General features: G+C 41.8%; 1 protein-coding gene across 1 annotated transcript in view; it reads right to left on the bottom strand.

Moving 5' to 3' along the window:
• Positions 1-24,516, bottom strand: part of LOC132833767 (tumor necrosis factor receptor superfamily member 14-like) — a 110,070-nt gene extending 85,554 nt beyond the window's left edge. The window contains exon 1 of the mRNA XM_060852303.1: positions 24,300-24,516. The gene's annotated coding sequence lies outside the window, so the exon portion shown is untranslated. The remainder of the gene's footprint in view (positions 1-24,299) is intronic.
• Positions 24,517-27,212: the final 2,696 nt, after the last annotated feature.

Genomic DNA, 27,212 nt, shown 5'->3' with positions numbered 1-27,212 from the left:
GCAAAGAATGTTACCTCAGATTACAACAGGATTTTGATCAGGTGGGCCAGTGGGCTGGGGGGTGGCAGACTGAGTTTAATTTAGATAAATGCGAAGTGCTGCATTTTGGAAAAACAAATCAGAGCAAGACTTAAACACTTAATGATAAGATGTTGGGGAGTGTTGCTGAACAAAGTACAGGTTCATATTTGCTTGAAAGTAGAATTGGAGAGAGAAGGCAATTGATATGCTTTCCTTTATTGGTCGGAGTATTGGAGTAGAGAGGTTACGTTGCAGCTGTACAAGACCTTGGTTAAGCCACTTTTGGAATATTGTGTGCAGTTCTGGTCTTCTTCCTATCGGAAGAATGTTGTGAAACTTGAAAGGGTTCAGAAAAGATTTACAAGGATGTTGCCAGGGTTTGAGGACTTGAGCATAGGAAGAGGCTGAATAGGCGGGGCTGTTTTCCCTGGAGCATCGGAAGCTGAGCAGTGACCTTATAGAAGTTATTAAAATCATGAGGGACATGGATAAGGTAAACAGACAAGGTCTTTTCCCTGATTTGGGAGAGTCCAGAACTAGAGGGTATCGGTTTAGAGTGAGAGGGGAAAAATATATAAGGGTCCTAGGGGGAACTTTTTCCACGCAGAGGGTGGTGTGTGTACAGAATGAGCTGCCAGGGGAAGTGGTGGAGGTTGGTACAATTACAGCATTTAAAAGGCATCTGGATGTGTATATGAACAGAAAAGGTTTAGAGGGATATAGGCCAAGTGCTGGCAAATGGGACTAGATTAGGTTGGGATATCTGGTCAGGATGGATGAGTTGGACCACACGGTCTGTTTCCGTGGTGTACATCTCTATGACTCTATGATTTTATAAGTGGTAACAAATTAAGAGGAGAATAGAAGAAAGATGTTTTTCACCAAGAGGGTGATGGGAGTCAGCACCTCACAGCCTGAAAAGGTAGTTGAGTCATAAACCTCTGGAACACTTAAGCAACATTTAGAAATTCATCTGTATTGCCACAGTCTCTACGGCTGTGGTACAAGAATTCAAAAATAGGATTAGTGTGGTTAGACATTTTTTGACTAGCACAGACCTGGTGAGCTCAAGATCTCCTTCTGCTTATGTCTATAAGCATACTGAACTAATTCAATGGGGTGTAGGATGGAAAATATACTTAGAAAGGTCATTTAAAATGTGGTCAGACATCTCGGGCCGCTTTAAATAACATAGGTGTTTTTAAAAAGCGTGTACTTTTGTGGAGTCTTGTCAATTGCCTTTCAAGATGCCTTTTATGTCTATACTTTGCAAAAATGCTACTTTTGTCAGTGTCGCTGGTTTAGTTTAGTCACAAAATGGGAGTCATTTTAGCCACTATGTTGTATAGTACATTAGCTGGTTCTTTTGTGGACTTTCTTTGAACAGTTTTTTAAGGTATCCAAACCATCTCACGTACTAGAATTAAAAGTAAAGTCCTGTAAATGCAGTAATTTGAAATACAACAGAATAATTGAAAATGCCTTGTTGTCAACCTCACCATTTGCTAGCAGAACAACAACAGGTCATGTGGGCATTTGAGAATGTGCTAAATACATGTACAGTTGCAGGGAATATGGGGAAATCCTAAATCCATATTAACAAAAGTTTACATAGCTGCTTGAGTTAACCCACAGTCACTATGAAGATCAAGCAACTTAGATGGCCAGCTTTTCTGGAACTTTCCATTGACTGGGATCTCGATCAGTCATACTTTCCATTACAAATGCAGTTCAAATCTGGCAGTATTGCTCACTTGGATTCACCACACTGGGGTACAAAGTAGAGGAAGATTCAACTAATCACAAAACTGCTGACCAACCCACATATAAAACTTTGACCATATTATGGGAGTAACCAGCAGCATGAAAATAGCAGAACCTGACTTAATTAAAAGAAGGTTCAGCATGACGCTAACCCCTTATCACTCAAGACCTGCTTGTAAATGATGCACAGGCCTAGAGATAGATAACATGTCTGGTTCTAGGAACTGCTCCTTGATTAGAGATGGAGATTAGCACACTGTGTAACTTTCTCATAACTTCTTGCCACTAGTGAACTATTTAAAATGAACTTATATTAGCAAGTAATGATGCAAAATGAAGGAACGAAGTTTAAACAAACTGAATAAATCTGCACCACATATTGTTGAAGCAAATAAAATTCAATTTAAACACGATGTCAGCTGGAAATTAAGTTTGACATGTGGACAAATCTCATTCTCCATGCAGTCGTTCTGAAGTTCTGTACTAGTACGAGTGAAGTAGTTACAAAAACAGAAATTGCTGGAAAAACCTCAGTAGGTCTGGCAGCATCTGTAGAAAGAAATCAGAGTTAATGTTTCGGGCCCAGTGACCCTTCCTCAGAACTAGTAGAAGTAGTTTATCTGCAACATGTAAATAGCCTCAAATTGTATTTCTTCAATGTTCCCTGTGTAGGCTTATATATAACGTGTGTGTGTGTGTGTGTGTGTGTGTATCCTTGATTGGTATTAATTGGTCTTCCATGCCAGTCAGCACCAAACAACAATTAGCCTAACCTTCCTTTATAGTCACATGATTCTATGACCTACTTTAGGTTTTTCTGAGAAGCAGGAAAGTACATAAGTGGATAGAGTTGAGCTGGAAGTACAGCAGGCCAGGCAGCATCGGAGCAGGAGGGGGGGGGGTCGACATGTCAGGTTGGAATGTTTCACCAGGACCGGGGAGGGGAAAGGAGCTGCAAAATAAATAGAGTGAGGAGGGAGGGGCTGGGGGAAAGGTGCGTGAGGTAGCAATAGATGGATGCAGGTAGGAGGTTGCTGTGATAGGTCAGTGGGATGGGTGGAGCATATGGGTGGGAAAGAAGATGGTTAGGTAGGGTCAAGTTAAACGAGCTGGATGGAGAGGGAGGGCTGGGCCTGGGAATGAGGAGATTTGGAAGCTGGTGAATCCTATGTTAAGGCTGTGTGGTTGTTAGTTTCCGAGGTGGAAGATGAGGTATTCTTCCTCCAGTTTGCACGTAGCCTTGTGTTAACAGTGGAGGAAGCCCACGAAGGACATGCTGTTGGGGCAGTGAGAGTGAGAGTTGAAATGGATGGCAACCAGAAGGTGGGGTTATTGGAGTGTGTGGACTATAAATGTTCCCTGAACCGCTCCTCGTGCTTGTGTTCGGTCTCTCTGATGTAGAGGAGACCACATTGCAAGCAACGGTTGCAATAAATCAGGTCTAGCAAATATTCAAGCATATTTCCCTCTACCAAGCAAAGTACCGAACAATGTCCTTTTATTTTGTGCAGACATATGTTTGGTCATTTTAAAAGAATTGGCAATTTAACATGAACAGAGATCCCTGTAGCCACAAAAAATACATTTCAAACCAGAATTATCTCTAACAGACCCTTTATTCCATGTCACTTTCTTCTTTTACTCACAGTCAGAGAGTCCTTGCTGAGAGATATGTCCCTTGACATGACATACTTCCTGGTTTTAAGTAGAGCATTTCAGGTCTGAAGGCATCATAGCTGAACTGGAACTTGTTCTTGATCAGTATCTATACACGTATACTGTGATCAAGTATTAGGATAATGTGGTACTGAGATCAGTGGTGCTACCCACAGTATACCCCTGTCTGGGAGAGCCAAATTCAGCAAGGACTATGTAGAACTTTGTACCTGTAAGACTCAAATTACACAGTTGTCACACCAGCTCAGACACTGAGGAGCTAATCCTTTAAATATGGTCATTCTGCTATGTGTCCAGACAAAACCACAAAATTTATGTTACATTATGTTTAAGGACCAATAGCTTTTTTTTTGTTGAGTAGATAAAATTTTAGATTCCAGTAACCCAGAAGAGAACAAAGCCACAAGATTCCATGATTAGTAACAATCAAAATAATCTTCATGATATAGTGTTATAGAAGGAAACGAATATAGAAAATACAATGTGTAAAATCCAGAATTCATATGAATTTGAGCCATAAATATGGGTCAACAGACAAATTGTGGTCAAATATTTCATAGAGCAAATTGAATAGCAGATCTTCTTGAGATAGATTCCATCAATGTCTCAGTTATCCACCCAGACATTAACAATGCTTTGGGTCACCAAATTGCACTAAAGATTTGTCTCTTTTATAAGCAAATTTTTACTTTCAAAGATTCAGCCTCTGAATTTTCTTTAAGAAAACCCCTCACATTTTGACAGTTTTGGGTTACCGTCAACGGATTAGATTACTTACAGTGTGGAAACAGGCCCTTCGGCCCAACAAGTCCACACCGACCCGCCGAAGCGCAACCCACCCATACCCTTACATTTACCCCTTACCTAACACTATGGGCAATTTAGCATGGCCAATTCACCTGACCCGCACATCTTTGGACTGTGGGAGGAAACTGGAGCACCCGGAGGAAACCCACACAGACACGGGGAGAACGTGCAAACTCCACACAGTCAGTCGCCTGAGGTGGGAATTGAACCCGGGTCTCTGGCGCTGTGAGGCAGCAGTGCTAACCACTGTGCCACCGTGCCGCCCACTGGCATCATACAATGTGGCAATCAGCTATACAAGCTAACCAACCCTTTCCATTAGTTATACTTCCAGTACTTCCTTGATTGACAGTGATAATGCTCTCCTACACAATAGATTTTGAGCCTGAAATTAGACACACCCTTTATATGGGCTGTCTTTGAGAATAGTGGGTTACACCTCTTTATGGGCATTTAAACGGGCATTGGATAGACATATGGAGGATAGTGGGCTAGTGTAGGTTAGGTAGGCTTGGAAGGGCCTGTACTGCTCTGTATTTTTCTATGTTCTATGTTCTATGGATATGAGGTCATGAGGACAACAGGGAGTGGAAAATGATTCATATTTTTGAGCAAGCGTGACAGAAATTGGGGTTTAAATTCAGGGTGGATCCAAAACATTAACTCTGGTTTCTCTTCACAGATGCTGCTAGACCTGCTGTGCTTTTCCAGCAATTTCTGTTTTTGTTTCTGATTTACATCATCCACAGTTTACTAGCTAGCCAGCATTTATTGCCCATCCCTAGTTACCCTTGAAAAAGTGATGGTGAGCTGCCTTCTTGAACTGTTATATTTAATCATTATTTATATACTCAATATGTTGACATAGCTTCCATGACTATGGTCAAGAGCTACCAAATAGGCTTAGTGTAGTCAGGTATCTATTGGCCAGGGCAGATTTCTGTGCTGTAAGTATCTATTAATCTGAGTTTGGAATGTTGAAAATTAAAGTTTTATGAAGTTTGTAATTTAATGTTTGTAGGGTTTACTGGACTTCATAAGATTACATTTCACTGTTAAAGAGGAATTTACTATCGTGAGATTTTTGGGTTGGGGATTTCCAACATTCATTCCAAATTTATAATAGGAAAAGAGAAAGTAAACCTGAATCAAAATTTATTTTAGATTTGGATTTTTGTTTCCTTGCAGCAGAAACCACAAATTTTGTAAAAGTTCAAACTTTCAACATTCCAATCTCATAGATTCATAGACACCTAATCATCAAGTGAGGCCAATAAGTCATCTTTAGAGCTTTGACTGTAATTAGCGGCTTACTTTCATTATAGATTTTTTAATAGATTTTATCGTCTTCGTTTCTTACTTTATTTCTTCCATTCACATTACCTATTTATAAATCCTCAGTAACGAGGGAGAAAATAAAGTGACCCAGAAGAAATGCTAACAAAACTAATGTAGATAAATCTAATTATATGTGCCAACAAGAAATATCATAGAAATCCAAAAGGGCAGCATGGTGGCTCAGTGGTTAGCACTGCTGCCTCACAGCGCCAGGGCCTGGGTTCAATTCCTGTTTTGGTCAACTTTCTGTGTGGAGTTTGCACATTCTCCCCATATCTGTGCAGGATTCCTCTGGGTGCTCTGGTTTCCTCTCACAGTCCAAAGATGTGCAGGTTAGGTGAATTGCCATGATAAATCGCCCGTAGTGTTAGGTGTAGGGGAATGGGTCTGGGTGGGTTGCTCTTCGGAGGGTTGGTGTGGACTCATTGGGCCAAAGGTTTCTAATCTAATCTAAACTAATATTTTGGCAGTGTTGACTTTGGAGAAGGAAATGACTGCAGCAATTCATGAAATAAAATATGCTGACAATTAATGGTTTTGGAAAGGCAGAAAGAAGGTTAAAATGAGGATTGTACAAAATTTCAATCTGTCTCTTCTTCATTCGATGACAATGACATATGTGGCTAAAGTTTGATTTTACATTACTCATTAATACCCAACTTTTGACCAATCAGCAGCCATCATATTTATAAATATTTGAGCATATTCATTAAAGTCCATAGAGAATTAATGTTTTTTCAGGAAATAACAATTTTTGTGCAAGTATTATCATTCAATTAAATTAAAATTTCTGCTCCATTTGGATAAATGTCCCCAGGTCTAGCTCCACTCCTCCCTGTTAAGGTTGACACTAAACAGGATTACATCAAACAGCCGTGCAAGATTCCAAACTTCTTTCTTACTTTGGCTTTCGAGCTGTCCATAACCAGAACCCTGTTATTTAGTGTCTGTTCTCTTCAACTGAGTTGCATCTGTAATTTGGAAATGAGATTATAATGATTTGCATTGTAGGCTTTTAAACTTTTGTGACAGGAATAAATTTAAAAGAAAAAGGTGAAACTAAATGTAGCTAAACGAGAAATTACTACTGAAGTAATTTAAGTGAAAGTATAAAGTGGAGCCTTTGAGAAGAATCTTAACCCAAAGACAGAGTGGTGGATGGAAAGATGGAAACATTTTAAATTGTCAAACCTGAACCCCAACACACATCCAATCTGCTCACTTCCAATTTTAATGGAGGCTGAAGTGGGAGAGTGATTGTTTGTGACCAATATCGCCCTCACAAGCTCAATCATTGAAATAATGTCTTCCAAGCCTGACAAGCTTATCCTTGGAATGTTCTGACATGTTCCTCTCCTCTCAACATCCCCATCTTATTGCCAGGAAGTGACTGATATCCAGTATTGTTCTGTCGGTTTGTGACATCATTTAAATGAATTCGCTTGTCTAATTCCTGTGAAGTATCTAGACTCGTGGTGTCAGGATCTCGAGTGCTTGACAAGAATGGAGGTTATTTCCTCTTTCTTCTTCTTAGTACAGGTTGAGAAATGAACATAGTCTGTTTTTTTTAAAATCATCTCGTGACAAATTACATCCCAGCTGAACAGAAATGAAAGCAAGACTCACTTCTGAAGTTCAGAGTCAGAGACTTGTACGTTCAATTTCCCGTCAATGTCATGTGAACAAATTAATTGGATTCTATTTATATTTTTGTGATTGTACTCTGTATAACTTGACAGTTGTGTTTATCTACATTTCAACAGCTATTGCCCATGGGAAACACTGTGACAATGTTATTTAAAGGAAACATCTTTCTGTTGACTGTTCACTTTTTGCAAACATACAGCTCTATCCAAACGTATCTAACCAACATAACAGTTCATTTGAGCTCAGCAATTCAATCTGGACCAGAAATAAAGTCTTGGTAACTTGTTGACTGGAATTTCAAACAAATTAAAATTCCAAGGGAAATGTAACTCCATCCAAAAGAATAGTTATTTTGTGTAAAAATACCACACATTTACAGCTTGCATTTGGGACTATTTCATATTTGAACATAGTTTATGAGAAAAACATTAAATAATTATTTTACTTCCACTGACTGTTTTTCTTTTGAAAAGATAGGATCTGCTTGGGAATTGCATTTCAAGAGATCTGATTGGGCCTTGGAATAGCCCTAATTCCCAGCAATCAGTCTAGCCTTTTAAAGGATCAGTGGCATTCAACTTTGGGAGCCACCAATCCGATATCCTTTTCAGTAGGTACATCCATTGTGAGGGTGTGGAGTATTTGTCCTCTGACTATGGCACAGAACTGTTGGTCACACATGCTATTTTTCGCTGTTTTTATTGTTTGTTCCCTAATGCAAACTCTTAACTTTGTGTACAGTGATTTTACTGCATTGTTTACTGTACCTGTGACATGATATGAGTGGGTTTGTGGGGTTGTTTGGTAATCCTGGCTCTGTCACATCTGGCAACCCAACCTCAAACTGCTGACTAAGCAGTAGAATTTCAGGTAGAGTTTCTACTTACCTGGTGCAGAATGCACACCTTCTGTCACGTCAAACATGGTTCAGTTCTCATCTCTATATGAAAGTAAATTGTTGTAAAACTTCAGGCTGAACCTGCCATGCAGCACAGAGGTTTGCTGTATCTCATTATTGAATGAGATACATCAAGGCACCTTTTGTCCTTTGATAGATGTAAAACGTCCCACCACCATTTTGAAGAGGAGTTCAGAGGTTCTGCCTTGTGTCCTGGTCAACACTCATCACTGAATCAACATTGGAAAATTAACAGATTTCTAATTGTAGAAGCCTGCCTTGTGCGATGCCTCACTTTCTGCCTTACAACAGTGACAACACTTCAAAACTACTTTTTCAGCAATGAGGTCATGAATATGGGAGATATGGAAATAGCAGGAGAACTTAACAAGTACTTTGCGTCAGTTTTCACAGTGGAAGACATGAGTAATATCCCAACAATTAAAGGGAGTTAGGGGGCTGAGTTGAGTATGGTTGCCATTACAAAAGAGATAGTGCGAGAAAAGCTAAAAAGTCTTAAAATTGATAAATCTCCTGGCCCCGATGGGATACATCCTAGAGATCTGAGAGAGGTGGCTGAGGAAATAGCGGAGGTATTGGTTGAGATCTTTCAAGAGTCACTGGAGTCAGGGAAAGTCCTGGATGATTGGAAGATTGCTGTTGTAACCCCCTTGTTCAAGAAAGGATCAAGACAAAAGATGGAAAATTATAGGCCAATTAGCCTAACCTCGATTGTTGGTAAAATTCTAGAATCCATCATTAAAGATGGGGTTTCTAAATTCTTAGAAGAGCCGAGTCTGATTAGAACAAGTCAACATGGATTTAGTAAGGGGAGGTCATGCCTGACAAACCTGTTGGAATTCTTTGAAGAGGTGACAAGTAGGTTAGACCAGGGAAACCCATTGGATGTGGTCTATCTAGACTTCCAAAAGGCCTTTGATAATGTGCCTCACGGGAGGCTGCGGAGCAAGGTGAGGGCCCATGGTGTTGAGCTACTGGGATGGGTTGAGGATTGGCTGTCTGACAGCAGGCAGAAAGTTGGGATAAAAGGTTCTTTTTCGGAATGGCAGCCGGTGACGAGCCGTGTCCCGCAGGGTTCAGTGTTGGGGCCACAGCTGTTCGCATTATATATTAATGATCTGGATGAAGGGACTGGGGGCATTCTAGCAAAGTTTGCAGATGATACAAAGTTAGGTGGACAGGCAGGTAGTACTGAGGAAGTGGGGAGGCTACAGAAGGATCTAGACAGTTTGGGAGAGTGGTCCAGGAAATGGCTGATGGAATTCAACGTGAGCAAATGCGAGGTCTGGCACTTTGGATAAAACAATAAAAGCATAGACTACTTTCTAAACGGTGAGAAAATTCGTAAAGCCAAAGTACAAAGGGATCTGGGAGTGCTAGTCGAGGATTCTCTAAAGGTAAACATGCAGGTTGAGTCCGTGATTAAGAAAGCGAATGCAATGTTGTCACTTATCTCAAGAGGGTTGGAATATAAAAGCACCATTGTGCTACTGAGACTTTATAAAGCTCTGGTTAGGCCCCATTTGGAGTACTGTGTCCAGTTTTGGTCCCCACACCTCAGGAAGGACATACTGGCACTGGAACGTGTCCTGCGGATCCTGGGATTGTATTCATTGGAGTTTAGAAGATTAAGGGGAGACTTAATAGAGATGTACAAGATAATACATGGCTTGGAAAGGGTGGACGCTAGGAAATTGTTTCCGTTAAGCGAGGAGACTAGGACCCGTGGACACAGCCTTAAAATTAGAGGGGGTCAATTCAGAACAGAAATGCGAAGATATTTCTTCAGCCAGAGAGTGGTGGGCCTGTGGAATTCATTGCCGCAGAGTGCAGTGGAGGCCAGGACGCTAAACGTCTTCAAGGCAGAGATTGATAGATTCTTGTTGTCTCGAGGAATTATGGGCTACATGGAGAATGCAGGTAAGTGGAGTTGAAATGCCCATCAGCCATGATTGAATGGCGGAGTGGACTCGATGGGCCGAATGGCCTTACTTCCACTCCTATGTTTTATGGTCTTATGGTCTTATGAATACAAGTCTTTTTTTCTTGGGGACATCCCACTTAGCTAAGTGTCAGTCTCTGCCTAAAAGATAAATGTTAAATTTGGAGAAGCATGTGCATTTGGGAGTAGGATGGATGAACTGGTTTAAATTGGAGAAATTGGCTTACTGAAGCCAGTTCCAAACTGACTTGCATGAACAGCATATCAGGCACAGTGTGAACAATTCCGTTCTGAAAAGGGGTCATACTAGACTCAAAATGTTATCTCTGTTTCTCTCCATGCATGCTGCCAGACCTGCTGAGTTTCTCCAGGACTTCTGTTTTTGTTAGGAGAGATTGACATTTCAATTACTTTCTCATTTGCAATGGTGGAGTGAGGGGTGACCTTATTAAAGTTTGTTAAATCATGAGGAGCATAGATAAGGTGAATGACTCGGGTCTTTTCCCTCAGGTGAGAGAATTCAAACTAGGGAGGAGGGGCAACATTTTTTGACACAGCAAATGGTTCATGCATGAAACAAACTGCCAGAGAAACTGGTGGATACAGGTACAGTTAGAATGCTTAAAACACATTTGGATAAACTCATGAATCGGAAAGATTTAGAGGGAAATGGGCGAAGTGCAGGCAGGTGGGACTCTTTTAGTTTGAGATCATGGCTGGCATGGACGGGTGGGACCGAAGAGTCCGATGTATGACTCTTAAGAGTTGTGTTGGGAAAGAAAAATGAGATCCTGGTAAGCTCAAACAGTGTTCTCTTACAAGATTAAATGTACTTTGACAAAGTATTACAAGTTTTAACCGCAGAGTACACGTCAACCAATGTGAAAAGAAATCCCATAATAAACAGTGTTTGGTACTTAACTTTGATGTGGAGGAGACATCAGGGCAGAATTTGGTCTTTTCTTAGATTGCTTAATAATGTATCAGTGATGTGGAGATGTCAGTGTTGGACTGGGATGGACAAAGTCAGAAGTCACACCACACCAGGTTATAGTCCAACAGGTTTATTTGAAATCACAAGCTATGGAGCAGCACTTTGAATGTTTGTGGTTTCAAACAAACCTGTTGGACTGTAACCTCATGTCATGTGACTTCTGAATAATTATCAGGTTGAACTTTTTTTTGTTAAGCTTGTTTCCTAATGCAACAAATTACTAACTTTTCGGGAGCAAGATTTAAAACAACAATATAAGTTGCTAAAGAAACTCTGCTTTCTCTCCACATATGCTGCCAGATGTGCTGAGTTTCTCCAGCAATTTCTGTTTTTGTTTTAGATTTCCAGCATCTGTAGTTGTTTGTTTTAAGCAAAATTCAAAATGCAGCCTTCACCAGTTTCTTCTTTCAAGGTCAATTGACACACCATACTTTGTTCACAAGCTAATACATTTCCTACAGTATTCGCTGTGGAGAGTAGTGTTTTTTAAATTTGTTCAGTGGTTGTGTGAATTGCTCGTGAGGCAGCGTTTAATGCCCATCCTTAATTACCCTGGAGAAGGTGTGGTGAGATAAGCTGCTTTCGGAACTGCTGCAGAACTTGAGGTGTAGATTCATGCACAGTACTGTTTAAACTGAGTTCCTGGATTTTGAACAGGATCACAGTTGTCTTTTGCATAGCATTGAGCTGAGTGCTCTGATAATGCAGGCCCTTGTCAAAATGAACTAAGTTCATTCACTGCAGCCTTTGACCCCCTGAATCAGCTGAATACAGTTTCTGTTGCAATCTGTACTTTGTAATTCTTTCTCAATCCTGCTGGAATAGCAGTGCAGCCAGCCCTGTTTACTTAAACACAGATGTTTGATTCCCAAGGGGTTATGATGCATACCAATCCCATCATGCATTGCCATATTAGTCCGCCATTTCTGATGATCAGATGATTCTTGCTGCTTGTTCTTAACTCCCTCCAAGTGTATAATCTTATTTCTTAAATGATTTAATAACAACTTGCATTTGTATAACGCCATAATGGTAATGAAACATCCCAAGGCACTTTGAATGTCACCAGATCAAGATTTTACATAAAGAGTCTTTGGAACAGATGACTGAGATCTGAATCAAGGAAATGGGTTTGCAAGAATGATGTAAATCATTTTGGAGTTTTATTCTCTTGTTCTATTTTAGTAATTGTCCCATGATTTGTACACACTGTGAAGAGGAATTTCTTGATATTTCTCCTAAAGTTATTATATACTAGTTGGCTTTCTGTGCTGTCAATCCAGCATATCTCCAGTCTCTCCTTATACCTGACCCTGACATTCATTCTGACTCATCATTAATCTGCATTGCCCAGAAACTGCACTATGGAAGTCAATAAATTAAAAAAATAGTTTTTGGATGTATTTACTATTTTTGTAACTTTTGTTTTGTAAGGAAGTCCTAAACTTATGCAAGAAAATACATTGAAAGTGACTGAAATTACAGTCATAGAGTTGAAGAGGTCTACAGCATAGAAAAAAACCCTTCTGCTCAGGACGACAGTCAAAATAGCCACGTAACAATTGTAATCCCATTTTCCAGCATCTGGCCTATAGCTTTGGCATTGCAAGTGCTCATCTAAACAGTTCTTAAATGTTGTGAGGGTTTCAGCCTCCACACCCTTACAGGCATTGTGTTTCAGATTTCCATCATCATCTGGAGGGAAACACTTTTCCTCACATCCCCTGTAAATCTTCTGCCCTTTACCTTAAAGCTGTGCCCCTTCCCACAGATCCCTCCACCAAAGGGGAAAGGTCTCTATGTCTACCCTTTCTATGCGCCCCATAATTTGATATATCTCAGTTATGTCCCCTCCCTCCTCAATTTCTTCTGTTGCAAGGCAAAAAGAAACCTATCCAATCTCTCTCCACAACTGAAACTTTCCAGCCCGGCAACAACTTGTTGAATTTCTTCTCCAGTGCTATCACATCCCTCACATAAAATGTGGATTCCGGAATAACCCATAACAGTGCAGCTTTGGCCAAATGGACATTTAATACAGTTCCATCATTACCTCCCTGCTTTTAAATTCTGTGCCTCAGCTAATAAAGTGAACTATTCCATGTCTTCTTAACCACTTTATCTACCTGTTCCACTCCTTAAATGGACTGGTGCACACCAAGCTCCCTCTGAAAGGAGAAAGTGAAGGTGCAGATGCCGACGATCAGAGTCAAAAAGCATGGTGCTAGAAAAGCACAGCCGGTCAGACAGCAGATTCTGAAGAGCAAGAAAGTCGATGTTTCGAGCATAAGAGCTGAAAATGTGTTGCTGGAAAAGCGCAGCAGGTCAGGCAGCATCCAAGGAACAGGAGAATCGATGTTTCGCGAGCATAAGGTCTTCTGACATTCCTGAAGAAGAGCGTTTGCTCAAAACATTGACTCTCCTGCTCCTCAGATAAGACCATGAGACATAGGAGTGGAAGTAAGGCCATTCGGATGCTGCCTGACCAGCTGTGCTTTTCCAGCACCAGACTTTTTGACTCTGAAGCTTCCTCTGATTATTGGTGCTTACCAGCATCTTACTGTTCATCATATATTCCCTTGCATGTTTGTCCTGCTCAAGTGCATCACTTCACATTTATCTAGATTGAATTGAATTTGTCACTAATCAGTCCATCTGACCAGCGCAACTATATCCTCCTGTAATCAAAGGCTACCCTCCTCACTATCAGCCACTTCCCAATATTCATATTGTCCACAAACTAATCAAGCTGCAAATGTGTTGCTGGTCAAAGCACAGCAGGTTAGGCAGCATCTCAGGAATAGAGAATTCGACGTTTCGAGCATAAGCCCTTCATCAGGAATAAGAGAGAGAGAGCCAAGCCGGCTGAGATAAAAGGTAGGGAGGAGGGACTAGGGGGAGGGGCGATGGAGGTGGGATAGGTGGAAGGAGGTCAAGGTGAGGGTGATAGGCCGGAGTGGGGTGGGGGCGGAGAGGTCAGGAAGAGGATTGCAGGTTAGGAGGGCGGTGCTGAGTTGAGGGAACCGACTGAGACAAGGTGGGGGGAGGGGAAATGAGGAAGCTGGAGAAATCTGAATTCATTTTTTACACAAACTAATCAACCCTTCTACATTCAAATCTAAATAATTTATATATATTGTAAACAGCAACTGCCTCAACACTGATTCCGGTGGAACACCACTGAACAAAGGGCTTCCAGTCACAAGAATATCCCCAACCATTAGCCCCTGCTTCCTGCCACTCGACCAATTCTGGATCCAATGTGCAACTCTCCTTGGACATTGTGAGCTCTTTCTTTGGCTATCAGTCTCCAGTGTGGTTGCCCTGCAATAGGATTTATTAAATTGGAAAGAGTTCAGAAAAGATTTAGCAGGATATTGCCAGCAGATGGAGGGTTCGAGTTATAGAAATGGCTGGGACTTCTTTCACTGCATTATAGGAGGTTGAGGGGTGACCTTATAGAGGTTTAGAAAATCATGAGGGCACAGATAACGTGAATAGCAAAGGGTCTTTTCCCTGGAGGTGGTGGGGTGTGGCGGATATCAAAAGTAGGAGGCTTATTTTTCAAGTGAGAGGATAAAGATTTAAAAAGGATACGAGAGACAACTTTTTTTAAACAGTGATGTGTGTCTGGAATAAACTGTCAGAGGAAGTGGTGGATGTAGGTACAGTTACAACATTTAAAAGACATTTGGATAAGTACAAATGGTTTAGGGTTTAGGGGGATAAATTACTGCAGATGCTGGAATCTGTACAGAAAACAAGTGCTGGAGATCACTGTGGGTCAGACAGCATCCATGGAGAGAGACAGCAAGCAAATGTTTTGTGTCTAGATGACTCTTCATCAGAGGTTTGGGGTATATGGCCCAAACGCAGGTAGATGGGACTAGTTTAGTTTGGTAACATGGTCGGTGTGGACATGTTTGACTGAAGGGTCTGTTTCTGTGCTATATGACTCTACATAGGTCTTCATCAAAATTGATGGGGTTTTTTCTAGAATCAGTGGAAATGAGTGTTCTTCATTTCAGTCAATATTCTATTTATATTTAGACCTAATTCACTTAAATCTTTTATATTATTTTCTGTTTCTCCTTTGATTTGTAAATTATATGTTGTGATTCATTCACTGAAAACTTTGTATGCTGCAAAAAAGACAATGTCTTATTCTGAGGAAGGGTCACTGGACCCAAAATGTTAACTGCTTTCTGTTCACAGATGCTGCCAGACCTGCTGAGTTTCCCAGCAATTTTGGATTTTGTTTCAATAATTTGTGGGCCACTCAACTAGACTAAAGAAATGTAACAAAACTTAAGCAAAAATTAAACATTACCAACTACTACATGGTCAAAATGAAGTGATTTTCCAACAGTGTTAATATTTATCAGATATTGTATTTGTGTTCATATGACAGAATTACCAAACAGAAAATTACCAGAATGGATGGTCAATTCTGATGAAATTTGTCCTGATGAAAGTCATCGTTCTGAGAGATTAATTCTGACATTCTCCCTCCATTGAAGCTGCTCGAGCTGTTGTGCTTTCTGACATATCTTCTAATTTCAGATTTTCAGGCAGTGTAATATTTGCTTTTGCACAGTTCCTGGGCACTGGTTCTGGTGACTCAGGAGAAATACTGCTTTAACTCTTAATTCTCAGGTACAAAGTGCCCTGGTTTACTTTTTTTTTGCAATCAAACAACATGTCTAAACTGCATTGCTGATGGAGGTTCTATGAGACCCAACCAAGAAGGAGGGTGACAGAAAATCACAACTTGGAGAGGGAAGGAAGAGAGAGGAAACAGAAACTGGAGAGAAGGAGCATTGTTGTAGGTCTGTGGTATATATTAGCTGTTGTGTAATGCATTTTATTCCAGGATTGGGACAGCTTTGGTGCTCCTCCAAGAGAATACCGAGACACTTCTAAGGGTAATGCAAAACACAGGAAATATGACATAATTACATATCATATGATTAAACATTTCATGAGCAGTGTGACCTGGTCACAAGCATATAATGTAATGAAAAGATATGACTATGGATAAATAATTGGTCAGCTAACATGAAACAGAGAGTAGGGGTAAATGAACCTTTTTTTGGGTTGACAAGTTGTAACCATTGGAGTACCACAATGATTAGTGTGAAGGCTTTAGTTATTTACAATCTGTATCAGTGACATAGACGAATGAACTGAATATACTGTAGCTACATTTGGCGATTGACACCAAGAGAGGTAGAAATATTGTCAAGAGGAGATAAAGAGCCTACAAAGCGAAATAGATAGGTTTAGTTAGTGGGGAAAATTAGATGTGAAGTTGTTAACCTTGGCAAGAGGAATAGAAAATCAGCATATCATTTAAGTGAAGAGAGGTCGTAAGCTCGGTGGTACAGAGGGATCTGGGTGTCCTGATACATTAATCACAAAAGGTTAGTGTGCAGGTACAGCATGTGATTCAGAAGGCAAGTGGAATGTTGGTGTTTATTGCAAGAAATAGAATATAAAAGTAGGCAAGTTTTCCTGCAGCTGTAGAGCCTTGAGTACAATGTACAATTGAGGTCTCTTTTTTAAAAATGGATATGATTGCATTAAATGCGGTTCAAGAAAAGATTAACTCCACTTATTACTGGGATGAAATGCTTATTTTATTATGAAAGGCCTAACAGGTTGGGTCTGGACACATTGAGTTTAGAAGGAGAATTGGTGATCTTATGGAAACATACAAGATCTGGAGAGGATTTGACAGGATATAAACATACGAGCTAAAAACAAAACTATGAAGGAAGGTTATTCCCTACTAGTAAATATCACTGGACTACTGACCCAAACCCCAGGCTAATATTCTGGGAACATAGGTGATGAAATTTGAATTCAATAATAACCTGGAATCGAAAGTTAACCGAACGATGACCATGTAACTGCTGTTGATTGTTGTAAAAACCCATTTGGTTCTCTACTGTCCTTTGTGGAAGGAAAACTGGCATCCTTACCTACTCTGGCTGACATGTGATTCCAGACCTACAGCAAGGTGATTGACTCTTCATTGCCTTCTGGACAATTAGAAATGGACAATAAATAATGGCCTCGCCAGCAGGAACCACATCCCAAGAATGAATTAAAAAAATGGATTTCACCTCTTGAGTTTACACTGATGTGTGTTTTGAGGGGGAGACTAGATTAGGGGACACAGTTTAAGAGCAAGTGACCCCCTATTAAAACAGAGATGAACAAATTTTTTTCTCTCAGTGGGTCATTCATCTGTGGAACTCTCCAATGGAGTGGAGTCGCAGAATTTATTCAATGCTGAATTGGATCAAAACAATGGTGGACAAGGGTGTCACAGGTTATGGGAGGTGGACAGGAAGGTAGAGTTGAGACCAGAAAAAGTTCTCTTATCAAATAGGGGAGCAGGCTTGTAGGGTGGGATGGGCTACTCCTGCTTCAAAGTTCTGATGTTCTAAATACTGGGTAATCACATGGGTTCATGACAGGAACTTGAAGACAATATTAGGTGTGAGTCCAATAAGGTAAAGCTGTATAGTCACAGAGAGCCATAAGGTTGCTCTCTCACTAGGGAAAAATGATTAATCATGGTTTAATTTCAGAGCTACCATACCTCTGGTGAGGGGTTAGGATACGAACGTGGAATCTTCCAGAATACTCGGAGTACTGCACTGCTGGAGGTTCAGGGGAAATAATAAACAGAGGACCCTCTGTCTGCAGATGCAAAAGATCCTACTGCACCATTTTTGAGCAGAGCAGGGGACTTGCTTTTCCCCAATGGCCTATCCAATATTTGTCACTCAACCAATAGCCAGGTACTTAAACGATGCCAATGCAATATTCAGAGACAAAAAGAGGTGTGCTTCCTTGTTCTGAATAATATTTATACCACAACAAACATCACTATTCAGTTTATCTGGTTCATGTCACAGTGTTGTGGGAACTTCCTATATTACAACAGCGACTACAAAGTATTTTATTCGTTATAAAGTCCTTTTGCTTTACAACCTGAGCTTGTGAAGAATGATGTGTAAATGCAGGAAATTATTTTTCTTCAGATCGGACATGGAATGTGATAGGTGTCCTAGTCACACGTACAATTCGTGAATATTTACATCACATTCTGCAAATTAGCTTTAGGGACAACTTTATTCCAGGGTGGGAGCTTAGGTAATAATATATAGGAGCAGAGTTGGCCATTCTGCCCATTGAGACTTCTCCACCATTCAATGGCTGATCTGATAATCCCCCAACTGATTAACATCTGCCCATCTCAGCCTTGAATATAAATAATGATGTAGTCTCAACTGCCCTCTGCAGTAAAACATTTCACAGATTCATTAACCTCTGAGAGAGGTCTCATTTCTGTCTGGCAATTATTTATCCCGAAATCTGGTGCCTCTTTGTTTAACATTCTCTCTCAATTGATCTTCCCCTAAAGTGGAAGATTAAAGAGCAGGTTTTGTAGTTGGTATGGTTAGAATTTGTACTACAGAGCTGTGAACAAAATTTGAAATTGTACAGCATAATAAAATGTTGCAAGACCATTCCTAAGAGCAGATTAAATCAAACACCTAAGGATGTATTGGATCAGGTTATCAAAAGTTTGGTCGAAGAGATCTTATGGATAAGAGGGGGAATAATTTCAGAGTTTCGAGCAAGAACAGGAAATATTAAGAAATGAGATTTGTAACAAATGAGAGTAGATGTACAACAAAAGAAGTTAAACTGTGACTGCTTGTGAGGAAACTCATTAGACAACTTCCACAGGGTATCTCCTGATAACTCCAATAATGCTAGTGAGAAGCAGGAACCTCTGAATAAAATGGCCGAGAGATGAGTCCACAATTACACTGCTTTCTTTTAGACCCCTGTCAGAAGCTTGATGAACTGAGGAAAGCCCCTAGGAAGGTCAGGCATGAACACTTATCAAATCCTGTAGGTGAGATTTGACTGGTCAGTTTTACATGTGTGTAATGGGGAACTGGGCAGTTGCTGAGGCTCATCTCCATTGTGGTTACAATCTCTGAATGTCATGCATGGAGGACAGATTTTTTGCAGTGTGTTTGCACCATATCCGATTGAGCAAGAATAAAAACTTCACTCCAACAGTTTACGAAACTGCAGATGGTGATATTCATTATATTTTAAATAGGTTATAAAGGTGTTAGGTGTTAAACAGCTTGTGGGCGGCACGATGGTACAGTGGTTAGCACTGTTGCCTCACAGCGCCATAGGCCGGGTTCTATTCCCACCTTAGGCGACTCTCTGTGTGGAGTTTGCACTTCTCCCTGTGTCTGTATGGGTTTCCTCTGGGTGCTCCGGTTTCCTCCCGCAATCCAAAAATGTGCGGGTTAGGTATATTGGCCATGCTAAATTGCCTGTAGTGTTAGGTGAAGGGGTAAATGTAGGGGAATGGGTCTGGGTTGGTTGTGCTTCAGTGGATCGGTGTGGACTTGTTGGGCCGAAGGGCCTGTTTCCACGCTGTAAGTAATCTAATCTAATCTTAATCCTTCAGGCAGAAGGAAACAAAAGCATTCATTGTGATGTCTCTGTTTGTCTGTCCCATCTGTGGGAGTGTCATCCTCTTATGGATCGCCCTCTACACCCACAATAGAGAAGTGATATATACCCGAGGCACAGTCTATAATCTCCCAAGACAGAAGGGTGCTGCCTGTTAGCAACAAGTGGGATTTCATGGAATCTTTTTGAATTGATGTCCAAGTGACTGAATCTAACAAGGGCAAATAGTGAATTGAAACAGTGCTCTCAGAATATTCAAATTGATCACAGTTAGTTTTGAATTGTGTTTGAACTATTGAACCTCCAAGATCGAGCAAATATCTTCCAAAGTCAGTCAAGGTTCAGTAATGTTGGATATGCTGTAACAACAGTTTCCTCATAGACTCTTTACGTCTTTTCTATCCAGAGATTTATTTTCATCTGTTTGTGTCAATTAACAAACTTGAATAGTTTAGGGAAAAGCGCAAGAGAAAAAAACAAACTTTTGACTTTCTGTTTCTGAAGATATTCTGGGGTGTGTTAGCCTTTCTGTCCTCCAAGTACCCTGGGCAAAATGCAATATCCCCACTGTCCTATGGGAACTTCATGCTCCTGACTGTTGAAACTGGAGAAGCAGCAACCAGGAAGGTGCCAATCATTTCAAGCATCTGTGACAGGTGTAGATCCAGTATTTTACTGTTTAGCCACCTCAGCACCCACAACTCTGGAGTGGAAAAGTGGTCTGAAAGAGGAGAAATTTTATTCCCATCCCCGATGCCTGTGATTTAACCATTGCAGTTGGATGGTCACTGCCATTCTCCCCAGGCCAGGAATGTGCTGTACAATTGATCAAGAGGTTGTCCTCAAAAGTCACATTTTCTGATATTCCTGCCCTCTAATGTGAGATATCAATCTTCATGTAACTCCATCCTGCTCAGCTGGAGATAAGGATCTAATCGGTGTGAAACCCAAAACTGCTTCTGGTTCTGCTCAGTGGGGTTTTAATACATTTTTATTCCTGTTTCTTTTAGTTCTCCTTGGACAACATGCTCTAAGCATCTTTCTATTGCTTCACCTGATGTTATTTAAAAATATATTAAGCTTGTTGCTCTGCCTGGAATTCCCCATTCAAGTGATGAATTATTTTGCAATGATATGGGAAGAGCTATTCTCACAGGCCTCCCACTCAGTGTGGGGCTGGACCGGAGGGCAGGGAGATGCGTGGGAGAGTCTGGGGTGACACCTTGTGAAGAAACTAGGCCTACAAATCACAAAACCCCATGACGTACCTGAGATGGGGAATTAATGAGGCGGGGGTGATTTCCTTGTAACAATGTCTGTGCTCTGAATGCAAATATACTGTCATTGAATCACTAAACGTTTGCTGTGCCAAGTGATCTGCAACTAATTGGTCAGAATTTTGTTCACAGCTATAAAACACATCCAGAAACTTAATTTATGCAAATTTTAGTTTTGCTTAATGTTCATAATCTCATTTATTTTAACTCCAATGAAAAGGAGGTTCCACAAGAGTATGTAATATATCAGATACTGACTGTACTACTACTTCATTTCACAAAGGTCAGTTTGTATGAAAATGGTGATATCATTTGTTCTGTACTAACAGTGAGTTTTGTCCATTGGGTTTTTAAACTGGCTTCTTTATAAACACAAGGGTCATTGACAGATTTCAGAGATAAAGTTTAAAAATAAGTCATAATGGACCCACACTCTCGTGAGAGAGAAAAAGTCGGTTGGGGGGGTGGGGGTAGTGTGTGGAACAAGAGAGAGAGAGAGAGAGAGAGAGAGAGCTGATGAGTTTAACCTGAAGGTCATTGTGCTTCAGACAAAGGACAAGACTGAGAAAGCAGGACCTTCATGATGATCTCATCCAGTACACGGATTGAACTGATAATAGGCTTGTGTCACTCTAAAACTCAAGCAAGTCACCCAGCCAACTGAGCTAACCAACCATTCAGAAATAGAATACAAGCTGGATGTCAAAAAGTCTCTAAAGCAGATTTAACCAGTATCTGTGGTAACTATCTTACTTTTCTGTTCAGTTTAGAAATGAGAGGCAATTTTGGCAAAACATACTTCAAAACAGTTGCACACAAAAGTTTCCTTTATATCTTTAAAAGAAGTGCAGTCATAAAGTCGGAGAGTGAGAATGTTAAATTTGCCTGAGTGGAAGTGAACTGACACAGTTCAGAAAGCAGTACTTAGCTGCTGTCACAGAGAAGTGTCTTATGATTAATTTGGTTAGGGGGTTTCCAACGTGGAGTCAAATTTCTGTTTTCACTTTGTACACTGACAAAGGTCAAGAACTTCACAATACAGCTTCAAGTTGAAGTGAGAAATAAATTCTCAGCAACAATCTCTGTATTCTGCATTAGTTTATAGAAAATGAAATGACATTGGCAAAACTTTGAAAAGGAGATGTGGTTTTTGGGCTGAAAAGCTGTTGATTTGGTATGAGTATGTGAGTTTGTGTAACACTCTGGCGGTAACTTCTTTAAATCTGTGGGCACAAAGCTGTCTACCCTATCTAATCCTCTGATCATCTTGTATGTCTCTATCATATCCCCTCTTAGTCTTCTTCTTTCCAATGAGAACAGACCCAAAGCTCACAGCCTTTTCTCATAAGATCTACACTCCAGACCAGGTGACAACCTGATAAATTTCCTCTGCACCTTTTCCAATGCTTCCACATCCTTCTTGTAATGGGGCGACCAGAACTGTACACAATGTTTCAAGTGAGGTCCCACTAGCATGTTGTACAGTTGCAGCATGATATCCCGGATCACAATCCCTCTACCAATAAAAACCTAACACACCGGATGCCTTAACAGCACTATCAACCTGGGTGGCAATTTTCCAGGATCAATGTACATACATCCCTAAGATCCCTCTGTACATCCACACTACCAAGAATCTTTCCATTGACCCAATATTCGGCCTTCCTGTTGTTATTCTTCCCAAAGTGAATCACCTCACATTTATCTGCATTGAACTCCATTTGCCCCCTCTCGCCCAACTCTGCAGTTTATCCAAGTCTCCCGGCAGCACTGCCCATCACACCACTGATGATTTAGATGTAGGGACACTACCATTGTGCTACTAAAGCCCCAAAAAGCCCAGCTATTTTTCCTTTCGTAAATACTATATCCAGAACTGCTCTTAGACACAACCGAACTGGGTTCTCCCTCATTGCCAAATCCCTGGTGCTTTTTTTCTATTAACTCCCCAACAATAAATTGCTTTTGTTTCCAATTGAATAACTCACGTGCAAAGCCTGTTAAGGGCAAGAACCCAGCTCTTAAATAAAATCTCCAAGGAGTATTGTCCAGATTAAATCAACTCAGGAGTGGTTCTGTTTGAAAAAGACCTGCATTTCTAACACTGACATCTCTCATGGCACCTTCTCACCTTCTCTATCTCCATCCACTTGCTGTCTCCCTCACACTTGTTTACTGTTTCAGTCATTTACACACTCGCTTGTTTTGCATTTAATTCATTATTGTTACATGTACCTAAATACAGTGGAAAGTTTTGTTTTGTATGCAGTACAGGCAGACCATAACATACAAGGACACAAAGATCATAGGTTGATTGAACAAAGTGAGGAATACAAAGTTCATACTTTAAAAACAAAATCACACAACACCAGGTTATAGTCCAACAGGTTTAATTGGAAGCACTAGCTTTTGGAGTGACACTCCTTCATCAGGTGGTTGGGGAGGTCACAATTCACAACTTCCACAACCACCTGATGAAGGAGTGTCGCTCCGAAAGCTAGTGCTTCCAATTAAACCTGTTGGACTATAACCTGGTGTTGTGTGATTTTTAACTTTGTACACCCCAGTCCAACACCTGCATCTCCAAATCAAACGTTCATACTGATATTCATAAGTGTATTCCATATTTTCACTTTCTCTTTGTACTTCACTCTCTTGCCCACTTCTCCTTCTCTCTCACACTCTCTAACCCCTTGCTAAAAACACTAACATCTTCCCTGTATCTGTTTCCAAGATCTGTAACTGGGACAACCCCACTGCACTGAACCGCGGTACCTGACTATATTCAGTTTGCTCAGGGCACAGTGGGTGTGTGTAGAAGGAATTCCAGTTGATGAAGCCACTTAAGACCATAAGAACTGCCTCTATTTCCCCTCATTTAACTTTAACATCAAGCTGCCTGAGAAAATGAACTTGTAGTAAAAACTCAGCACTGCCAGACCTTTCTCTATTCCTGCACTTACCTATCTGGGGATCTCTCTATGCCTTGCCCGCACTCACAGAGAAATTCAAGATCTTCAAGACAGAACAGAGAACAAACCCTCAACAGTGAGCACTGCACAAAGCTGGACATGATGACCAACAGAGAAACGGCTGGAAATCGAATTGACAGGGGGCCTTCCTGGACGACAGTTCACAGAATAAAGCGCCGTGCTCTGAAAGCTTACGATTTCAATTAAACCTGTTGGACTATAACCTGGTGTTGTGTGATTTTTAACTTTGTCCACCCCAGTCCAACACCGGTACCTCTACATCAGAATTATCACAACAGCGAAAGAAACTATTGGTCTCATCGTGTCTGCACCGACTCTCGGAGTAAGCAATTCACTGAATATTAACAAAGCACTTCACGTCTCCTGTCCTCCCCCATAACCGAAAGGAAGGTTGACTTACTTGATAAAACAGGATAACAAAAAGAAACGCGACTTCTCCAGCTCCTGAAACTGCTTGCCTTGCTGTTTTTCCAGCCTCCTGCTTGTCTGCCCCATAACCCTGCACATTGTTCATTTTCAGACAACAGTGTAATTCTCTAATGAAAACGTTGATTAAATCTGCTTCCACCATCGTCGGAGGCAGCCAATCGCGACTTCGCTATTTCCAGACTGATACAATCTGTTGAGAGTCAAGTCGGAACTGGAATTATTACTGTATTTTTAAACTACAAGGTAGAGGCAGAAGTAAAATACTTTGCTCATTTCTACTCCTCACTCATGAGAGATCTGGTGTATTTTTTGTCTCATCAGATTGGGTGCGGCCAGTATCTTCGAGGAGAAAGTGAGGTCTGCAGATGCTGGAGATCAGAGCTGAAAATGTGTTGCTGGAAAAGCGCAGCAGGTCAGGCAGTATCCAAGGAACAGGAAATTCGACGTTTCGGGCATAAACCCTTCATCAGGAATCAAGAAGGGCTTATGCCCGAAACGTCGAATCTCCTGCTCCTTGGATGCTGCCTGACCTGCTGCGCTTTTCCAGCAACACATTTTCAGCTGCGGCCAGTACCTACTGAATACAGCGTTACTCAGTTTGTAACTGAATGTTTTCATTTTCCCTCCCCTCCACCTTACTCTAGTTCCAACCTTCCAGCTCAGCACTGTCCTCATGGCCTGTCCTACCTGCCTATCTTCCCTCCCACCTATCCACTCCACCCTCCTCTCTGACCTATCACCTCCATCCCCACCCCCCACTCACCGATTGTACTCTATGCTACTTTCTCCCTGCCCCCACCCCTCTCTCATTTATCTTTCCACTCTGCAGGCACCCTGCCTCTATTCCCGATGAAGGGCTTTTGCCCGAAACGTCGATTTTCCTGCTCCTGCTCTACACCAACATTGTCAGTGCAGTCTCAGTCAATGGGTGGGAATCAGATAGCTTCCCAGTCAGATCTGGAGTCAGGCAGGGGGCCCTCTCTCTCCTGTCTTGTTTGTGTGCTGCATAGAGCCATTTGCCGAGTCCATCAGGAAGGATGCGAGCCTGAGAGGGGTGACTATTCATGGCAGTGGGGGCCTGCATGTCATGGATGACCTACACCTCCCTCTACATGGATGATGTTGCCGTTTTCTGCTTGGATCTGTTGTCTGTGCGCAGACTCATGTGCATATGTGACCAGTTTGAACGGGTCTCGGGGGCCAAGAGCGAGGCCATGCTCTTCGGGAAATGGGTCGACCAATCCTTCATCCCCTTCACTGTCAGGACTGACCACCTGAAGGTGCTGGGTATTTGGTTCGGAGGGGCTGGGGCGTGTATGAAGTCTTGGGGGGAGCATATCAAGAAAGTGAGGCAGATTCTGGGCAGATGGAAGCTACGGTCGCTCTCCTTTGCGGGTAAAACCTGGTCATCAGGTGTGAGGCACTGTCAGTGTTGTTATATGCGGCACAGGTCTGGCCTATTCCCAGAACCTGTCCTGTCGCAGTCACCCGGGCCATCTTCCTGTTTATATGGAGATCAAAGATGGACCGGGTCCAAAGGGACTTGCTATGCAAAGATCTGGGCAACAGGGGAAAAAAATACACCCAATGCCACCCTCACCCTGATGGCCATCTTCGTGTGTGGCTGCATCAAGCTGTGCGTGGATCCCCGGTACGCAAACACCAAGTGTCACTACGTACTGAGGTTCTACCTGTCCCCGGTGTTGCGAAGGATGGGCCTGGCCTTGCTGCCGCGGAACGCTCCGAGTAGTTGGACCGTTCCGTATCACCTGTCCTTCGTAGAGAAATTTATGAAGAAAAACACCTTTGACCACAAGTCCATCAGTAAGTGGTCAGTACGTAGTGTCCTTGAGACCCTTCGGGAAAAGGAGAAGGTCAATCCTAATGAGCAGTTCCCTAAGCAGACTGTCAAAGTCACTTGGCAGAATGACTCATCGCCAGAACTTTCCAACAAGCACCAAGACATGGCTTGGCTGGTGGTGAGAAGGGCTCTGCCTGTGAGATCCTTTATGCACGCCCGGACTCTCAGCCGCACCACAATGAAGCAGCTGCGGGGGGGAAGATGAGACTGTCACACACCTCCTTCTGGAATGTTCCTACGCAAAGGAAGTCTGGAGAGGAATGCAGTGGTGTTTGTCGAGGTTCGTCCCGAGCAGCTCCGTGATGCGGGACTCAGTGCTCTACGGCCTGTTCCCCGGGACGCACACTGAGACGAACATCAACTGTGCCTGGAGGATCATCAACTTAGTGAAAGATGCTCTTGGGGCGGCCTGAAACCTGTTGATGTTCCAGCTGAAGGAGCTGACCCCTACTGAGTGTTCCAGACTGGCACATTCCAAGGTCCAGGACGTGCTGAGGGACACACTGAAGCTTGGGGCAGCTGCCGCCAAGGCGTGGTGGGGAAAGACCATCGTGTAACATCTGCCTGCCTTAGCACAGGGGGCCCATGCAGTAAGTGGGCTCCGCTGACACCTCAGCTAAATATGTGGATGTTTAGCCTGCCTGAATATTTTTATAGGTTGCTCACATTTCTGTGAAGTGGGAATAAACCTGTGTTTATATCCACGATATGACATTACATTTTATATTAGCACCAGCTCCCTGTTGTCAGGGCACAGTTTCTGTTGTAACCCGGAAACACGATTCAATCAACAATAAGTGAAACAAACATCAAAACAAATTGACCCGAACAGGAAACTACTGTCAGGTTGACACCTAAACGCTTGCGATTCATGTATCTCTATTATTTTGTCTGACCAGAGTTGTTTTTCACATAAAACGGAAACAATTGCAGAAAGGAAGGTCTCCGCCCAAAACCCGAAATGTTGAAATAGCTTAATGGCGCCTCCCGTTGGTCACAATGCCACAGTGCATTGCAATATCT

This window comes from Hemiscyllium ocellatum, chromosome 37 (genome assembly GCF_020745735.1).
Source record: "Hemiscyllium ocellatum isolate sHemOce1 chromosome 37, sHemOce1.pat.X.cur, whole genome shotgun sequence".
Taxonomy (NCBI): domain Eukaryota; kingdom Metazoa; phylum Chordata; class Chondrichthyes; order Orectolobiformes; family Hemiscylliidae; genus Hemiscyllium; species Hemiscyllium ocellatum.
The sequence above is the reverse complement of the archived record's forward strand: the minus strand, read 5'-3'. Positions and strand labels throughout refer to the sequence as shown.